Genomic DNA, 20,893 nt, shown 5'->3' on the forward strand with positions numbered 1-20,893 from the left:
TGTGACCTTTAAGAGTGCAATTTTTGCTTCATTTAAAAAACAAACTAGTGCGCGTAATGGGCTACTTCCACCACCCTCTGCTGCGGTTGTGCAATAACTGCTCATGTATTTAATAGCTCAAAGAGCTGATGGAACTGTTTGCATATCGCTTAAAAAAAATAGTAGAGAAAACACACGCACATTGCTCACACGGGCGACCTCACAAAAGTTAATGACAGCATTCTTTGTAATTGTTTTGGCCAAATCGGTGCATAAACAGTAAACCCCCGGGTCCACGTTATTAGGAAAACTAACACCTGTCACTTGATGTATGCAGCCAGTTTACAGATTCAAAATAAAATGTTTTAATCACAAAAAGGTTTTGGACGCTATTCATTCTGATTCAAAAATCCAGTCTCATGAGGGAATAATTTAACTCAAATATCTGAAAGCTGAGCAACAGCAGTTGTATCAACTGTGTGGATCCTGGCAGCCTTACATTAGCAAGCATGTGACAGCTGTCTTGTGCTGCTATCTTCTCACCCCTTCTACTGCCTCTTGGGTGAGGAAGGGTGACGGTGTGAGGAACATGTAATCTTCCATAAATGTACGCACTCATCTTATCGTAACACTTTAACCTGAGCCTACATTCTGACAGAGGATCTGTATAAGCCACGCGCTGGCAAAGTGGACGTCATGGTGGTGTTCAGGTGATTTGTGTTGGTTCACGCGGTCCGAATTGAACCTGAAGGGGGCCACTTTTGATCTTGCGTTCACACAGTAGGTTTTTATATTCAATTCCAATTTATTAGCTACAGTGGACGTACTGGTCTAAATTCTCTTCTAAATTCTATCACCAAACTGTGTGCTGGGAACGTGTAAAAGAAAAACACGCAGCATGGTGTATCACAGTCTGCCAAATTCCCAAACACACTAAACTAGATAAGTCCGGGCACTAAAATGAAGATGGGCCAGTTTTTACGCCGAGTGCACAAGCAGTGTAAAAAAATATAATCAGAGCCCAATAACCGCATATAATAAACGATAATGCACTATGAAAACAGCTCAGTCCAAAGCACCGGCCTGAACCCTGCAACACCTTTCACAGTAGTCATGGCGGTAAGAAAATCTATTTGCCATAACTTTAATGGCCTCTGGCTACTACTGTAGACATTTCAGCCAGACGACATTAGCTTTAATGTAAAACTGAATACTCTGGATAAAATTGTCAAATCCACCAGGACTTACCCAGTACAGAACTAGTGCCAAGCAGAAATAAATGTTCATAGCAGTTCTTTCACAAGAGCCAAGCCAAGCCAAGCCAAGCCATTCAAGGCTTTTAAGCAGGCTCCTGGCCACAGGAGTGAAGTCACAGAGCCGCTACACGTCATCAAACTGAAATGCCTTTGTAAATGCAGCACTTGAAGGCAGAAGAGAGAAAACAGTTTTGTGATCTCTGATAATGGTTTCTCTGATTGCAGAGTGGACCTGATTTTCACTGTGATCCCAGTGCATCACTTGGATCCAATAAATTGTGGCCGCCTCTCACGCAAGCCGAAATTGGATTGAGACCTGGATTCACAAGTCTCTATCAATAAAGCCTGAAGCACCGCTGACCTTGGGAATCAAGATTTGGGAATTAACCAAAAGCCCTGAGCTAATGTTGGAATCCCTCACATTTTTCAAGGATATGCTGTACAAGTGATTGGTTCAAATGAGCCAAAGCAACTTCCAGTAGTGTGAAACTGGCCCAATTGCAATTAGGATTGTGAAATTCCCATTGTCCCTGATGTAAACTGAATTGTGGCAAGCAGACTTTGCGTCAATCATTAAACGGTTCAGAAACTTTAGTTTGTCCCCACTAAACGTGAACATGAGAAATGCGTGTAACACAATGCATTCTCAGTTTTATGGAATCAGTTTAAATATTTCAATTTTCTGTTTAAGACAGAACTGGAAGAATTAAAAAGTTAATTGGTCTGTTTGTTTTCAATTGTCTTGCCAAATCTACCTGATACTTTGTATTTGTGATCCAAATAAATATTGTATTCAGTCCCACCATGTGGTTTTCTAACAAGGCAGTGGACATATTTATTAACAAATCCTTTCTCAGTTGTTTCCCAGGGGATCATAAATCATTTACACTTGTCGATGGAAAACATTCAGACGTGCTTTTTGCTCAATGATAATTCAAGCAAGTGCAAGGACTCTGAACACATAAAACAAGTCCAATGGAGTGCTAATAATGTTCATGTTATTCATAGATACTTGACCCTAGGACGAGGCTAAGTGATCCCCGCCCCCATTAGCTTTAGTGCGCACACAGATGGAGTTGGTTTGAGAGCATTATGATGTTATGGGTGGATTTAATAAGGACTTTGAATACGTTCGGCCAAGACTGATAATTACAGCTCTTTGACCTGCTCCATAGTATGATGTGAAACCCATGTAAGAATCAAAGCAGCCATCTTGCAAGAAAAATACACTTTATATGGATTCATCTTGTTCTTTTAGTCTAACAATTTAATCCCTCTACATCTGAAATGTCACGTGGACCCCCCGAGAAAAAGGATGAGGGCAAGCATTCAGAGAGCCTGAACCTCTGTCAAGGAAGCTGTGTTTCCACATAATCCTTACAATCCTGTTGGGAAAGGGAGGGACCACCAGAATTCTGCGTGAAAAATGCTTGATGATTGATGACCTCTAAATTTAATAGTTCCTCTATTGGCACACGTTTCATACCTCCACTGAGATGAGTGGAAAAAAAACATCCAGCTATGAACCGACGCTGAAATATGACATTTGCGCACATGCATGCAATGTATTTTGGTTTGGACGATCGTGTACCTAGTTTAGATGTGATGTGACTGTTTTTCATTGGTGGGCTGACAAACAGAAAGCTCAAGCAAATAAAAGTGGCGTAAAATGGGATGAAAAGTAAACTCACAGACTGAGTGAGAGTGGGAGGAAAGGCATGCACACACACACAATGTCTTTCTCTGTCTGAAACAGATAAGCTGGAAGTCAAACGGCTCTTGAAATGAACTCTTTCAAATGGCATGTTTTTACTTGGCGCTGGGGATTCTTGGTAGACCTTGGCACATTCAACCTGTCAATGAGGACACACATATTCTCCTTGTGTCCACCTGGCCGAGAGTCCATCAAGGACCATTGATGATGTTTAGTTTATAACAAAAAATGTGGATTCAAACAAGAATATTAGTAACTACTGAAGAAAGTACTGCATAGTACGTGACAACATGTGGAGCAGCTGTTGCTTCTGTTTAGCATCAAATCGGTGATAAAACAGTCAATGAGTCTGGGACTTGTGATACAGAGAGCACCAAGAGAAATAGCAGCCACAAGTAGTATTTATGTTTGTAAATTTGTTTGAACATAATCCTCCGTACAATCAAATAAGATCCAATACAAGAGCGATTCAGCTCTAAAATGATAATGATGATTGGTTTTGAGTTACTGATGATGTGGTAGCCATTTGACTTTCGAGCAGGCACCATGGACTTTTCAATTATTCAAAATTCCAGTTTACTCTAAAACAATGCCCTCTCTGATCCAACACTTTTGATAATGCAGTTGTACATTATACTGTGCTGTAGTTACAGCAAATATAGAATCAAAAGACCATGAACGTGTGATTTCAAATGAGAAAGTGACGCAAAGAATTCACAAGGGATTGGATTATGACTTACTTTAGTGGTGAGTGAGACAAAAAGTGTAGAGGTGTTACAATTAATTAATATGTGCATTTTATGAAGTTTCAAACTGTCAATTTGAAATAACGTCCCAATGTCAAATGATAGGATGGAAATTTAAACTTGTTTTTTTTTTTCCAGCCGCTTCGTTGATTAATCGACAAATAATCAAATGATAAAATAATTATTGAAATAATCATTAGCTGCTACCCTAAATTCTTTTATACAATATATAAGAGATCCTCTTCTAAATCAGGATTATACATCTTTGGCTGGATTTTGCAGTAATCCACCTAGCATGCTTGAAGTATACAGTGTGACACACTTTGCAAGCATGCAGAGATAATTTCTTTATTGGAGTGGTGAGACAAGAATTTTGGATCATTGTCAAAGTTCTTTGCTTGGAAATCCTTCAGCACACTTGTTATCAGAGCATACTATTAGAAGCGCAAAATATTTTATAGACACACCCATTACATTTTTCTCCAAACTGCAGAAAATAAAATAAGGATGAATGAATTATGGAATGCTGAATATGATCATATTAATTTGTATTTGAATTAGAATCAAAAAGCGACAATTATGAATAATTTAGGAATGTCATTGAAATTTTAACCTAAAGGGTTTTTTTTCTACAGAAAGAAAGAATTAAAATGTTCTCAGGATATTAAAAAGGGCAAACATCACAAGCTTTGCACCTGCTCTTCCACAAGAGTTGCATTGACCTGTGACACATGCTTACCTCCTTGCAGAGTGGGCTGAATCGCTGCTACGAGGAAGAGTCCATGGAGGAGCAGCCGAACCTTTCCGTTAGCCATCTCGCTCCCAAATGCACCACCCCTCTCCAGATGAGCCGGTTTTATTCTGCGCTACCTAATTAACACAAGTTCAGCAGTGGTGCGGAATAAAGGAGAACGATATGGGATTCAAAGAAGGCAAAAGCTCTGTTTCAATGGATCACTTGCTTTTTGTCCCTCCTCCCTGTCTGTTGTTGCTGTTTTTATTCTGGTCACTCTTGCCAGCAGTACTAGTGCTCTTGCCAGCAAGGACAGGAGGGGGGGACGGACACATTTTGTGCGAGAGAGAAAGTCCCCCATCAAGAAGGAATTGAACTATTTGCCAAACACTTGCTTGGATACAAAGCATACTTATCTGAGAGCGTCAGCTACAAGACTGAGGAGCAGCGACCCACACACAGCCTGACAATTACCTCTCGAAACGGTTTCACATTTTCACCTGCTTATATTTGTCATCTTAACATTTGTTACTAGGGAAAAGTAACTAAATACGAGACCTTATGAAGTCAGCTTCGGCACGAGGAAGCAGCAATCAGAGAGGGACATCGTGACTGGCAGTGCACATGTGAAAAGCCGTCGTGGAGGTAGTGAGGACACTATTGGCATCAAGTACAGATAGGGATGCCAGATGAATGAAACACCAACCTGCTTGTCTCCTGCTGTAATCCTCATTTTACTACAGTTATGGCAACTGTCAGTCTGATAACAAGAATCATAAGTTGAGGCAGCGGGACTTTAGTCCACTGTGGTATTTAAAGGACTCGAGAGACTGTCTGACAACAGAGCGGAGTATAAACACATTTTGCTTGTGAATCATTTCGAAAGCACGGTGTGCAATGTGTTGCCAGAATCTGATGACCTGCGTGAGGATCAGAAGCCACCAGTATCACCCAAACCAACCAAGTGAATAATTTGGGCAGTTACATGGCTATGAAATGAGAAACGAGCATACATTCATCCCCACATTTGACACTCTTGATTTATTTAGGGGAAAACATGGTTGGTTGTCACCCCAGTTGGCTGTCACACACGTTATATTTTAGCACCAGAGGGCGTTGTCGCTCATATTGTGCGATGGAAATGTACAGAAATGGGATCAGGGCTATCTTCTCTGGATTAAAATTGCTGAATTCCAGGGTATGGGACTTTTTGTGTTTTTTCTGTTAAATTGTAAACATTCAGCTCTTCCTGTTATACTTTTGCGAATGGATTTATAATAAAAACAATCTTTTCCTTAAACTATCTGCTCCTGTCATTGACAGTCCAGGTGCTGTGGAGATGTGGCACACCTTGAAAGTCTGCAGTCGCCGCCCAGTGTGTCTGCGCTGTTACATCTGCCCCTGTCCGAATACCCCCTCCCACAATTTTTTTTGAGTGATTGTTGTTTATGTCTCCTATTCATGTGGCAGAGTTAGTTTTTTTCCAATCCCATACTGTGCCCCTTCCTTATAGAATCTTAAGATTGGGACTTGTTTCCCCCTCCCATTCCCTTTCCTTACGTTTTTCGTTTTCATAAGAAAGGGAACTTTACAAGTGTATGGAAAGTGTATGGAAAGTTATCCACAACGGTACTGTGTCAAGTTGTGACTGTCGTTAGCGTTGAATTTCCCTGATAGACGATAAATTAGTGTACAGTATTGCAAAGTGAAATTTATAAATGTCACTTTTATATTTATACAGAGCATTCCAATATTAATATGCAATTTGCACTTACTACATCACCATTGCGTCACAGCAGTACATTGGTACATCCATTCCAAACACCACAACTACTAGACTCAAAATCCTTGCGTTAGTCAGGAAATACCTCAGTGCTGACAAGAATGTCATTGTCCATATTTTTGTGAACATTTTGGGGTTTAAACAAGACGAGACGGAGTAGAGGTACTTTTTATTGGCAAATGTTGCAGACAGTGTCATTACTCCAACTGACACAAATCTGACAGAGTTCCATGTTGCTCGAAAGCTAATGGGATGGGCTTTCCAAAATATACAGCATTCGTCATAGTAGTGGCATCCGCTGTTAGTGTTCATACTTCCTCATGCTGATTTATGTAAATTTGAGCCAAAACTTCACTGTTCAGACTAAATATCCCGTGTGTTGTACTTTGATTATGAGGTGAGAACTCACATAGTTCTTCTCCAGTAGACTCCAAATCTATTCGAGATCACTTCAATGACCCTGTTAGATGATTGTGTTATGAATCATAATCTAGATTTATTATGTATATATGAAGCTGCAGTATTCTTGTGCTTTATGGAATGATTTTACACAATTGTTTGTTTTTTTCAGCATAAACACTTTCGCCATTTTCAAACTGTGATTATGGATTGCACCATGTTTAGGTCCCCTCCATATACGGCACTGAATTATGATAAACAAGTTGGTGACAATATGTCACTCTCAAGCTAAGTCTAAGTGTTCCTACGAAGTGATAAATAGTCAAGAACAAAGAAAACAGATTAGGGAAGCCACTAAAGGCCTGTTGGGTATTGCGGTAGAGCACAACGTTTAGACAACAGTCTCTGACAGTTAATTATTTTAGCCATAATTCCAAAAATGAAATATGGTAATGCATGCATCGTTTTTGGTATATATTTTTTTTCCAGCTGGTGTTGTATCCACCTTTACTGGGAAGATGAGATGGATGGAGCCAGAATTAATCCAATTAGAGCACAGAACCTTGAGGAGAGTCAGTGTCAATTTGCCAATACTGTGGAAATTATTTTATTAATTACAACCCACTGTAACATGAAAATGATAGTGAATGTCATTTTGAGGTAAAATAAGTACATATTGTTACCTTAACACAATTCACGAGTCACTGAATTTAGCATAGAAATATTCTGCATTAAGTTTCTGTTTTGATCCGATTTTTCCAGCAGTAATTTGTTTCATTTAGATATTTTTTTTCTATAAGTGCGACATTCATAAATGACGCCTTATTTAAACATAGCGAGCATGACATAATTGCAAATAAGGTGGCAGAGTGAATACATAAAAAGTGTTCGCAGACTTGGTTGTTAACTTTGTAGAAGTGTTATATACTTTCACAGAATTTATGACATTTAATCAAACAATTCAACTCATTTTACTCACAAAGTCCCACTGCAGCAGGTTACCGCATTTTTAGCCAATCACAACTTGTGCCGCACGACATTCCGAACACAAACATTGCGTGAAATAACAAGCTTGTATGATTGCAGTAAATCATGAATCAGAAACAAAAACACAGGGAGGGCATTGACCAAATGTTATAGTCTGCATGTGACCATTCTTTCCATGTTTGATTTGTGACAAATTGGACCAGCTGAGTTGAGGCGCAAGTGTATTCTGGACGAGAAAAGTGTTTGTCTTCATTCATTCGCTCGCTACTTAAGCTCAGTCTGGTCCCCTTCCTTTAGGCAAAGTTGAATGTTGGTTTTGTCAAAAAGGCTCTGATTAAACGGAACAGCGAAGGATTGGGGGAGGTCAGACTGGACTTTATGGCAGCGTAAATTAGACTTCTTTATGGCTGTCATGTTTCTGTAATGGAATATTGGTATTTACATTGACCAGGCATTATTATGCTTGTGTGTAAAGCATGAAACAACATTCTTTAGTCAATAGACTCTTTCTTTCTGACACAAGCATTATGCATGAACATGAGGTCATATGGGATCGAGCCAACATCTGCTCCTCGAACAGAAACACATTACCTTTATTAGTAGCATCTACAGACATTGAACTTCCATGCCTGTGTTGGTTCCATGTTCAAATGACAAGTGCGCTTGTACAGATGGTGTTGTTTTCCCCTTGTTTTCCCTCTGAGTTGTGTACTTCTCGTAGCATTAGTGGAAATTGCTGTGTAACACTCCACATATGGGTTGCTATCTATACAATGAGCTCTTGTTCCCTGGAAGAATGTTTCCTGTTGAGTGCTGCGCTGGATAATTATCACACAGATTATCAGCGAGTGACATTAAGCCCACTTTGCCGGACGGCTCGAGTTCAACACAGTCACCTTTCCACAAAGTGGTACATTTGAATTTGGTTGCTGCTTTTTGGCAACTGGACTCATGCATCCCCACGTGGGCAAATAATCTTTTGATCTACGAGTGAAAACGATTCCTGTAAACTGCTTTAATTTTTCCGAAACGTACGAGGCAGTGCCGTGGTCTTTGGCAGGTGGACACTTTGCAGGGAAAAGCACATACTGCCAGGTGACAATGTGCCATGCCACAAAATATGCAGACTTTCTTTTAATGAATGGCGAAGTAGCAGACAAGCAGACTGGCCCATTTTCAAAGTGTGATATACTCACCCAGACAAGACTCCGGATGGGGGAGTGAACATCAGGCACCAGGGGAAAACTGATGAGTTCTTGTTAGGGCCAGACCTGGCCACGGGGTGACTCATTTTTGGCGGGAGCATTTTCAAGAACAACCTGCAGGACAGACATGAATGCAATTGAGCAGAACATCCAAGTTTCTTATGAGCCCAACTTGTTTAATAAATGTGATTATATTTAATATCCGTCCAAGGAAAAGAACTCACGGAATCAAGGAATGTATGCACGTCATAATAGTTATTATTAATTATTTATTTGAGTCATAAAAAGGTTTCAAAATGGGACTTCAAAATAAATGTGTTTATTCACATCAAAATTGAACTTTAGGATTAAAAGTAGAAAGATGGAAGTTTCCACTTTGGATCCCTTAAAAGTGGCTAGAGTTTGTGCAGCACTTTTGGCTGCTCACTATGATTAAGTGTTACGAATTTGACTCTGAGATCTATCATGTATCACGTAAACATGCGATCATAGAGCTACATTGAAGAAGACCAATCATTTTTGTTTGTATAATGAGGTCAACCCAGTCATTAAGCATCAAACAAAGTCCAGAAAATTCCATAAGCAAATGTAAAAAAAAAAAAAAAAGCGTTATGAGATCTGACACACAATGGAACTCATCAATAACGGCATACATTTGCCCAACACTATAGTATTTAATGCTTTAATGATTACAGAATGTCTAATTTTAGCCTTATCATAGTTCTCAGGCTTTTGGTTAAAGCTATCAGATTTAGGAATGTTTGATACACCGCAAAGATTGTCTGAAACAGAGAAGAAATTCTTTGGCAGTTTCGACACTGACGACATGGCTTTTCATCATGTCACTTGATGTCCAGTGAAAGACACACTTAAGATATCGTAGTCATTAAGTGCGATGGTGACAAGCCATTGTGAGGGTAACTTAAGACATGGGAAAACTTGCTCCTAAAACAGTGACGTTATCATAAGAGGATAACAGTAACATTTCCTGCTCCATCACAATTTGGAAACATACATTGTGTGGAAACTGTAGGGTAGAATTTGACTGCAGTGCTTAACCCACTTCTTGGTAATGCTTAAGTAGTGTTACGTTCATTTCCCTCATGCAGACAAACACACTTCCTTGACATTGTTAAAGCTTCCTTATGCTGCCCCTGAATGGAATTATTAGGGCCAATAGAAGAAGGAATGTACCGCACAAGATTTTAGTGTGAGAAATTAAGCAATTACATTTGATGAATACAATAGAACCACTAAAGTCAGTTGCTGAATGCTGCTCTACGTGCAATGGAAATTATCGAAACGCAAAGATTCCAGGTTGAAACTAATGCCGTCATATTTTTTGCAATCAATCCTAAATGTGGTAAAGTCACATTACCATATTTTCCGGACTATAAGGCGCACCTAAAAACCTAAAATCTTCTCAAAAGCCGACAGTGCGCTTTATAGTCCAGTGCGCCTTATATATGGATCAAATTCCTAAATTTAAACTGGCCCGAAGCATTGTGTCATGAAATCAATCATGTGGTCCGCTGAAGACTATGAATCATGAATCAAAAAGACTATAGATCATTATTTTGTGATTATAAAGTAATTTGTTGCGTCTGAAGTTGAAATAAAAAAGATAAAATGGAGAATGATTTGATTTGGATTAAAAATCTGACATGATGCATTAATGGTGCGCCTTATATAAAGACAAAGTTTTCAAATGGGCCATTCATTGAAGGTGCGCCTTATAGTCCGGTGCGCTTTATAGTCCGGAAAATACGGTAATATCAATAGGTGGGAAGCTGGATATGTCTTTTTCCCAGGCTGAGAGCTAAAATGGTGGTCAAGCCGGTGCCTTTTTTTAGGAATGTGTTGCAAAAATATAAAAGCAAAATTGGGAGAACTGAGCGTTCATGGCTCTATAGCTGAGGTTTCTTGTCATAACCTGTCATCGTGCGTGTCGTCGGGTCAAAATTGTGTGTGACTTTTAGGGCAATGAAATGCATTGACTTTTCAGCTGCCGAGGCCTTTTCCGGACCTTTTATTGGCCACATTGTTGTTCTCACATTCAGATAACTTTAGGTTGGCATGTTCATTTCTGGATGTGGATGTTGGCACGGAGATATGGATGTTTAATGAGACACAACCACTGCATCATGTATGTGAACGGTCCTCTGAAAGGGTTCAGGAAGGGCTTGGCATCATTGTTCTCTAATACGTCTAATGTAAGTGAGATTGTTGTGACTGGAGAAATGAAAACAACCCAGTTTTCCCAACACAGCGCTTGTTCTGCAGCTCTTTTTGGTCTGCTCAGCATGTGGAGACGTTGAGTATAATCAGATGTCCACCCTTTCATTTTATCTTATTTAAATCATTAATTGAATTAATAATATTATTAATTATAAGTATTGAGGGTGATCCTTTAATGTTTCACGCCCTGATAGACTTGATCATAATACCATGAATAAATTACAATTTGACATATAGTTAAAGCAAATTAAAAAAAAGCTTGATTTGCTGTAATATTTTATCACTGTAGAGCAATAAAGAGGGATGTTTGTTTAGAAAACAAATGTTCAGAACCAAAAGAACAAACTTGCATAGAAAAGATGTTTTCTTAGTTTCAGTAGGTCTCACTCAGAAAACAACTTTCATCTTTATAGCAGAGAAGGGATTTTTCTGTTTTGTAACCCAAATAAATCTAGTGAAAATTTGTGGGTATAGTTTCATCTGGATCACATTTAGTCATTTTCTTTCAAGCAGTTGTCAATGAGAGCTTTAAAAAAAAGGATGTTACAAGAGAGATATACGGTACTTCAAGATGTGGCCAAAAGATATTTAATTCATCATGAAATGCAAAGTTCAAGATTTAAAAATAACCTCATTATTCAAATGCTTTATAAATCTCAGAAAGTGGGAAATATAAGCACATAAACTGAGTTAAGGGAAAACTTTAAGAAAATGAATAAATTATCCAGTGGAAATGAGGATAAATGTGGGGACTGACTGGTACGAATGTTTTACTTTATGGGTTTTCCTCAAAATTTGAGTCTGTCCTTACAAAAATAATAATGCCCAACTTTTTACCTTAAACCAGCTTTAGAAATAATTGGAAAATTACTGAGCTTCTAGAAAGACGATAAAGCACAGTGAAACAATGCACACATGTTTATTGCAGCAAAGACTGATGGACCCAAAGATACGAAAAGCACAAAATATGTCAAGACTGTTGATCTTGGCTGTCATTGCCGTGACCCTCCAACACTCTGAATGTGATTCCGCACCCTTGACAAGACAGGCTCTTTTTACTCTTCAGTCACACTTGCAAGACTTATGAAGTGATATTCAAACACATCACAGCTCAGCAAGTGATCGGTTATACTTTTAACATGTGTGTCCTCGTTGCTAATTTGCAATTCACAAAAGACAAATTGCTAAGCATTTTCTCCAGGTTGTGACTTCATTTAGTTGAACTTAATTCATTCATCGATCCATTTTGTTTGGACTGCTTAGCCTATCTTGGGTCACGGGTGTGCTGAAGCCTATCCAAGCTGACTTTTGGGGAATACACTGGACTGGTCGCCAGCCAGTTTCAGCACGCAGGCATATATTCAGATTCAAACCTACAGACAATTAAGTATCTTCACTTTTCCCTTTGGAGTGGTGTGCAGGTGTATCGGTTATTCCTGTGACAATGCGCCTGGTCAATAAAATGAAAATGAAATTTGACAAGGAGGAAAAACATGTTTTTAGCCTATTAACTAAAGACACATACCGGGCACTGATACCAAGGTTACTAATAGCGATTCTGTCTTGCATTCACAGCCGTCTTTTGAAAGTTAAGAGGTGCTAAAATGTTTTGCCAGCCACCGTGACAGAAAATGTGTGCTTTGTTTACTTTTGGCAATCCAATGGCGGACTAAGGAGGTCCCTGGCTAGTACAAGCAAAAACTGTCAGAGCTCTGTCACCTCTGTGAACAAGGTGCAAAACAAGAGTGGAAAGCTTGTGGCCTAATTTAAGGCCCCTGTTTCCTGTCTTTACATCATCACTTGGAAACCTTTTGGTGTCCGCTCATGCCTCAGCTCTTAAATCATCACACAGCAAGTCCAGTATTGGCAAAGCAAGTGGCACAAAACACCTTAGGTGCTGTTATTTTTATTTATTTTTTTATGTCAGGGAGGATACCAATAAATAAGCCAAACACAAACATAAAAGAAATATGCTTTTGGAATATGCAGTTTTGCTTGTATCTTGACATCATGTGCTTGGTTAACTAATTCATTTTAAGGACAAAAACATATGCACAGGATATACTGTATGATGAATGATGTCACCAAATGGCTGGATGGTTTTTATCAATGAAGTTTTATCTGTATTGACCTCCTTAAATAGAATTTAGAATTGGTCATGCTGTCATCACATACTACATGCTATGGTATGGCATGTTTTTAATCACTCACTACATGAAATGACAAAGCCAAAAGCAGTGTTCAGTATATCATGATGTTTTTTTTTTTTTAATTCGACTGTATACAAATCAGCAATCAATCTACAGAACAACATAACATTCAATAGCTCATTTTACTATGGTTGGGCTACAACGCTAAAGGTGGAATTAGTGTAAATATACGTGTAAACCACACAAAATATTTACATTCAATAAATGAGCTGAACAAAAGATCCATTTGGCTCGAGGAAATGTAATGAAAATAAACAATGACATTAATGCGTCATCAAACTTAATGATGATAAATGTTTATAAGATAAATGATCTAGAAAATGTGAATACGGACGCACTGAAACGATTACCATCCGCGTAGAAACGAAACAAAATACTTTTATTTCAAGGTTGATATCAACCACAGAACGATGAATCTGTCTGAGTGTTTGGTCTATTGGATGTTAAGATTGCAGGTTGGCAGAGACGGATGCCCACTTCACGGTCAGAAAACAAACAGAAATTGTATTTCTCAAGAATGTTGTATGTTTTGACAAACTTGAGTACAATGGCTCACCATTTCAGTTGAAAAATAAATGGTAATACGAGTGTGCAATTAAATCCCACATGCCAATTAGTTACTCTAATGGGTGCATAAGTGAAAACAGGATGTCTAATCATACATTGTCAGGCAAATATTTTTTTAAGATGCCCACTATATACTGCCAACTCAACAGTTATCATCCTTGAGTGCAATTTGGAATTCAGCCAAATGTCCGAGGTTAGGGGGGTCAGTAAAATGACTGCACAAATCTCCAGATTCTTTTTGTTATTGTCAACTTATCGCTTGAAAAATCACTCAGCAACCACCAAAGAATTAATTTGCATTTTTTAATATAGCTATTCCAAAAGTAGGATAAGCCTCAATAAGGACTGATGAGAGAAGTGAGGGTGAAAACGAGTATTATTGTTCCTTTAAGTACCGTATTTTCCGCACTATAAGGCGCACCTAAAAACCTCCAATTTTCTCAAAAGCCAACAGTGCCCCTTATGATCCGGTGCACCTTATATATGGACCAATATTGAGCCACTACAGCAGGTGTGTCCAAATATATGGATTTATATATGGACAAAGTTTTAAAATGGGCCATTCATTGAAGGTGCGCCTTATAATCCGGTGCGCCTTATATATGGATAACGTTTTAAAATGGGCCATTCATTGAAGGTGCGCCTTATAATCCGGTGCGCCTTATAGTGCGGAAAATACGGTAAGATGACATTCAAAATCTAAAACTACAACTCCAGTATCACCCTAGTTACTTGTCCTAAAAGTTAGATGAAAACTTGTAACAAAATGCAAACAAATGTGAAGATGACTCATGCCCCATGTTTCCCCATCGAGTCTGTTTTTCCCCCCAAAAAAATCAAACTGAACCTCGAGAAGACTGGTGAGAGCTGAGACAATTTTGTTAAATGAAGACACCGCCTGGCAGCTGCCACAGTTTCGTATTCTATGGGAATGGCTTCACAGACAAAACAGTGCTGTTTAATTCTTTGCCCAACAACTGCTCCAACAGAATCAAAATCACCAATTAAATTGCTGCAGGTTCCAGGACAGGCCTATTCCCAATATTTAGCTGTAGAGAGTTTAAAACAGACATCAGCGATCTGTTCCAGGATAGCTTTGTGGATTTTATACAGCACATGAAAGGATGAAGCAATTACACACATGCATGCTGCATATCATTATAAGTGCTTTGCAAAACGGCACTAACCTGAACGATTACGTCACAAAAATAATGGTTGAGAAAGGTTAATGGGAAAACCAGCTTACCAAAATGATCAAAAGTAGATGTTGCAGAAAAGCAGTTTGTCAAATTATTTGGAAAACCCTGTTGGTCCAAAGATGTGTGTATCTGCACAATAAACATGACGCAACATGAGAAGTTTATCGAACAAGCACAAGCCACAGAAAAATAAATCTGATGGGATTTCCTCTTCAAGTAAAACCATCTGTTTTTATTTATCTGCTTCACACAATGCAGAACTGTGAGAGTATCCTTCTTTATTGGGCATGATTGATACCTTACAACTTGAGAGTCGCCAAAACCTTCATTTTGTATTGTGCTTAGAGGTCTTCTGAGGTTACTTTGTAAGGCTATTTTTGTTCAATTATCAATAACTGGGCGGCACACTGTCACAGTTGTTCATTCGGAGTAGCCTCAATGGGGTAAACGTTTGACGTACAACCTACTCATTACATTATTTTTCCATCTAGTATAGTCAGTTCCATCCATTTACACTGATAATGTGTACAGGAGACAGAAATTACATTGTTCCTAATCAATCATTGCAGAGCTCAACATTATCTATATAGGACCAGGGTCTAAAGACAAAACCGCGATAAGAACTCTGTGGGATTTGCCAAGATTTTGAGACTGTAAAGAAAAGTACATATGGGTTGATTGGGAGAAAACATGCTGCACAGATTGACATTGCATGAGCACATTAGGCTCCCCCGTGGCGCCGATTGGATCAATCCTTTTTTTTCCACCTCAAAAAAACTTGGTGTCTCATGTCATGACATCAGACATATCAGTCAACTTGCTGGAGCTGGCCGATTCAAAAGGTCTGTAACGGAACAAACTTCCTATACTTCTTAATTTCATTCTCGGATCCAATGTTTTTAGGTAATAACATTCAGATGTCTTACTTCATGCAATAGAATACTTACTTCCAGTCACAAACACTCAGCTGACTAAAATATTACATGTTCTCTTTTAAACATGACAGATGATCCGATGAGGTCTTCAGTAATGGCTGAGTGTAAGATGACATTTCATTTATTACTCATTTGTTACATACTAAACTATTAAAAGTGAACACATCCAGGTTTAATAGATGCAAGATGGATGATTGCAAGACAGACAGATAGACGGCTGGATGGACAGATGACAGATGGATAGAGAGATAGACGAGGTAAGCGTAATGATTATTCTATAACGATATATACATATTTTGTAAATGATGTTTTAGTCAGTATCAGGATTTGAACCATTCATGGATATTGGAACCATTCTTGTGCAATGTCCAGGACTGAGTTGACTTTTGGCAACGTTTTTGTCTTTCATCATTTGGTTTATATTGCTATTCCAAACGTGTTGCTTGAATTTGGCTGGGATCAAATGATTAGAATCAAGTAATATGACAGCCTCTATCAATGATGCAATTCGAAACTCTATGGAGCTGAAGAACACCAGATACATTTTCATTTTTAAAAGTAAATGTTCCATGCAAAATGCTAAGAACGTGAAAAGAACCACTGACAGCGTACATGTGTCATCGCTGGCTTGGTGGTGGAGTGCCGTATGATGTTGTCAAGTGAATACTGCATTTTGTAAATGTCTCGTTAATATGATTGGCATTTATTTATGCGTGAAAATTCCCACAGTCCTTAGGGATTTACAGTTTTTTTTATGGGAGCTGAGGTGGGGCTTGGCTCCTCTTGGCTCCCATAATTGCAAATCCAACCATTGATTTCACGGTACACCAGCTGGGATAGGCTCTTGGTCAATGTGACCCTGAATATCCAGTTCCCAGGGACTATCCCATCTGACAATACAGTAAGTCTTGATAGCTCATAGTGACACCACAATGAAGGTGTTTATTTATGGACAATCACTGAACAACTCTCCTTATATGGCGGCCGATATACCAGCAGATTTCTTGTGAGGACTTTCAGAGGCAAAGAGGGCTTTTGCATGATGATTTGGCATAGATGTATCATTTCTCCTGATGCAGGAACAGGTGTTCAACTCAGGCCTGAAATTCCATAAGAATCTGTGAATTATTTCATTACAGCACCACAGGTGGTGAAATATATTAATATTTTCAGGGAAAAATAATAGTAGTCAGCTGTTGCAAACATCTGCTCTGGGTCTAATTATTTCTCCCCATCATTATTACTAAGTTGCAAAGTAGAGTTTTATTTCAGTTTCTCAGATTTGACGTTGCAGTACATAATAAAGCACAATGCTTGCAAAAAGGAAAATCAAGATTTATACCATTAGTTTCACAGATCTGCACTGAAAGTATTGTGTTCTTGCTTGGCACGTCGATATTTCATAGAATATGTGACTCAAGTAAGTTTTTGCAACAAATAGAGATGAAAACATATTCCACTCCATGGCGGGGGTAAAATGTTTTAAAAAGAATTTATTTTCCCAGGAAAATCGTGAGAAAGCTCGTTGTGTGCAGACACCGGTGAACGTTAAGGATGGAAACAGTGAGAAAATATTTAAGCGCCAAATTCATCCATCATATCTTGAAAACATGTTCCCTAAAAATGTCCGCTTTGAGCAGTATGACGACAGCCCCTTGCATTTTATTTGCTATTTGGTTAAAAATTTTAATCTGACTTCACTCTGTTTGGAAAAAAACATACCAATCTGTGGATACCTGTTTGTGTGCTTTTCTTGTGACGTAAAGTCTAAATTGCTTCCAGGCAAACATGATATATGTGAAAGAAGACCTGGCACAAGAGAGCTGTCAAGACATCTTAGCCTTTGAGATTCCCTCATTCAAATTTGCACCGACTGGCTGGAAGAACAAGTGCAATATTGCGACAGGAAAGATTGACAGAGTTCAACTCCATGAATCACCACGTTCGCACAATATTTTCCAGGGCTCCATTCCTTGTATTTCAATTTTAAAAAGTAATTAGCTTCCCTCACGCTCAATTCCAAAGTCCACTTTGATTATACAAAGTTTTTATCCAATTATAAGTATTCTTGTGGATGTACCGTAACATAGTGCCTACTTTCTGCTTCTGGCATTAAAGCTATTTAAGAATAGTGATGGGTGTTTATGAATTGTTCTTTTTTTTTCTTGCTGTATAATAGTTACAGGTTTTCATCAGCCAGCAGTAATGTGGCAATGATGTCATTACATGGCCTCACAATGGCACTTACCAAGCATCCAATCAACTTGTTCTGATTGCATTCTCTATGCTTTTTGCAGCACCGGGGTCATAGTTCCATGTGATTTTTATTGATCAAGCATTCGCATGCAATGCAGAGTATGTTGTCATTTTTACTTGATTGTGTTTTTTTTTTTCCAGCCAAATCACAGAAGACCTGGGAAATGCCAAGAGAGCGGTCATGGATCGAGATATAAACATTCAGTCATAGCGTTTTGTATCCATCCATATTCTGTTCCACATATCCTGTTCAGTGTCACGTAGGGCTGAAGTCTATCCCAGGTGACTTAAGTCGAAAGGCAGACTACAATGTGGACTTATCACAAGCCAATTACAGGGCGACTGTAAAAGGACATGAAAGTCTCAGGAAAATTAGGGTCTTCTGTATTTGACACACCACAGAGAAGAGTGTTTTTAACAATCCTGCCAAATCAAGCTTCCACCTGGTGACAAATCAAGCTGTTGTTTTGCTCTCGAACGCTGTCAGCTGAATGTGTGAATCCGCACCCTTCTGGGAAATGGATTTTTAGCAATTAGCTTCAAGCATGCAGAGGTGGGCTGACATTTCCAGTTTAGTGTTTGTGTGGATTACACATGTGAGACAAAGGAGCGTGTTTCTGTTTCTGTCAGTCGTCAGTGAAATGGGTATTGGTCAGTGACGTACTGAAAGGTTAGTCAGCAATTGACCCGGGTTGGAACGATTACACAGACGGACGAAAAATCACTTCCATCCATCCTCAGCCTGGCCTTTTTTTGAACTTTGTAGTCCCTCATCCTTCGACCGCAAAATGGGCGTCCGTCAGTGATGGACGGACGGATCATTCTGTCCCTGGGGTTGGAATGCCCACCTCCGCAAACATTTATATTCAGAAAAGAAATGTCAGAATTCATTTTACAGGGTCTTGAAGTGAGAACTTCAGACAAGTCAGCTAGGGAATCCTACGCTACCAGTGGCGAGACGTGATGTAGTGTTCGCTGTCCTTCCAACCCATGCCATTACAGAGTCACATTTGATACATTGCTATGGGGGGAAAAAAAAACAATCTGGGCATGCTCTGGTAATTAGCGATTTCTTATCTATAATATTATATCCACATATAAACAGAAATGTCTACTTTGTCAAGTAAAACAAATCTTTTAGTACCACTGTGTGCTGCATTTCCTGGCTTTGGCGCCCAGATAAACTAGGGAGTGGAGACTCACGACACCCACAATACATCCACAGTGTTTTCTCATACTGTAAGTTCAACAGTGTTTCTTGGAGAGCGTTTAAATCCCATATACACAGCTACGCCAAAGATAATAAGAGAAAGCTCAGGTTGATTGCTACATTTGCTGATTAGGGTATCCATACTGACTAAAGAATTTCCACAATCTGGTTCTGACCAACTAAACAATTTTTAATAAGAAGAATTTACCTTTTTCGATGACACCTGGCATCTTTCAATGCGCTTTCTCAACCCGTGACTGGCCAATCATTTCTAATAGGCCAAGCTTTTGAATTTCCATGTGAACATAAACTAAAGATGTCTGCACAGCTCTAATCATTTGGCACGAGATATAACATTCGAGTTTGAGAGGCTTGGGTGAAGGATTTATCCACATGGGTTCTAAACTGATAAATGGCATCTGCGGTTTCTGGAGCATTAGTGGAGGATTCGTGTCTTCTGTTTTCACAGCTGCTCTTCTTTGAGTCTGGTTTATAGAAAATTATTGTGTCCAGGAATGAAATCTGAGAATATCTGATGTGACAAAAGTCACATGGAAGCAAACTACCAGAACAAAAAAATAGCTCATTAGTTTGCTAACCCTAATGCTTGTGTCCTTTAGCTGTTACAGGTCATAAGAAATTGTATGTGGCTTGAAGGTGTGAAAACTCACTGTTTCACTTGCCAAAATACACACCAACGTATTTAATGTCCTATTAAACCATCTCAACAAATGAGCACATTTCAGACTATGATGCAAGACCGGAGGTTAAAGTTTGTCTCGCATTATGCGTAACTGTACCAAGCAATGTTGCACAGTAAATGTTCGGTACATTGAGAGCTCTTTGTCTCATGTTGACCTCACTTTTCCCATTACTAATATGAGGCCCCTTGTGAAAGTTTCCAAACACAAGTGCGTACTGATCAGGCCATTGAAAATAATAAATATGTTGTAAGTGCTCTGCTGTGTTTGTGGGGTTTTGTGAGGTGCAACGAATGACACAACACTATAAGTCCAACAAAGCATCCTTTTAGATGTTATTTAAACTCCTGAAATGCAAAAGTAAAGTTGATGTTTCTGGCTGACACAAAACACCCTGATAGAAGAAAATAAAACACAAAAACAATGTTCGATCATACTTGGAATTCCCAGACAATTCAGCAAATTGACTTTGGTTTTACAAAAATGTTTCACAGAGAAAATATTCGTCTGTGATTCATGTTTTTGAACTTAAGACAAAGACATCTATACTTGCTGATTCCAAGTGCTGCTTATCCTACAGCCAACGAGGCTTTGAAAATATGGACCCTGTTAGTTTCATTGTCACACTATCAAATAATAAACCAATCTCAACTGTTCTGAATTCCACAGTGCTTACGATCCCACCACCAAAGCCGTTGTGGTCTGCTCCAGACAAATTACATTGAAGATTCAGTTTCAATAGAGACTGTGTGTGTGTGTTTGTGTGTGTGTGTGT

At 38.9% G+C, this 20,893-nt stretch overlaps 1 protein-coding gene across 1 annotated transcript in view; it reads right to left on the reverse strand.

The window, feature by feature from the left end:
- The window catches only part of elna (elastin a), a 37,237-nt gene extending 32,536 nt beyond the window's left edge, over nucleotides 1–4,701 (reverse strand). The window contains exon 1 of the mRNA XM_037267636.1: nucleotides 4,435–4,701. The gene's annotated coding sequence lies outside the window, so the exon portion shown is untranslated. The remainder of the gene's footprint in view (nucleotides 1–4,434) is intronic.
- Between the last annotated feature and the right edge of the window lie 16,192 nt (nucleotides 4,702–20,893).

The sequence above is a fragment of the Syngnathus acus genome, chromosome 13, assembly GCF_901709675.1.
Source record: "Syngnathus acus chromosome 13, fSynAcu1.2, whole genome shotgun sequence".
Taxonomy (NCBI): Eukaryota; Metazoa; Chordata; class Actinopteri; order Syngnathiformes; family Syngnathidae; genus Syngnathus; species Syngnathus acus.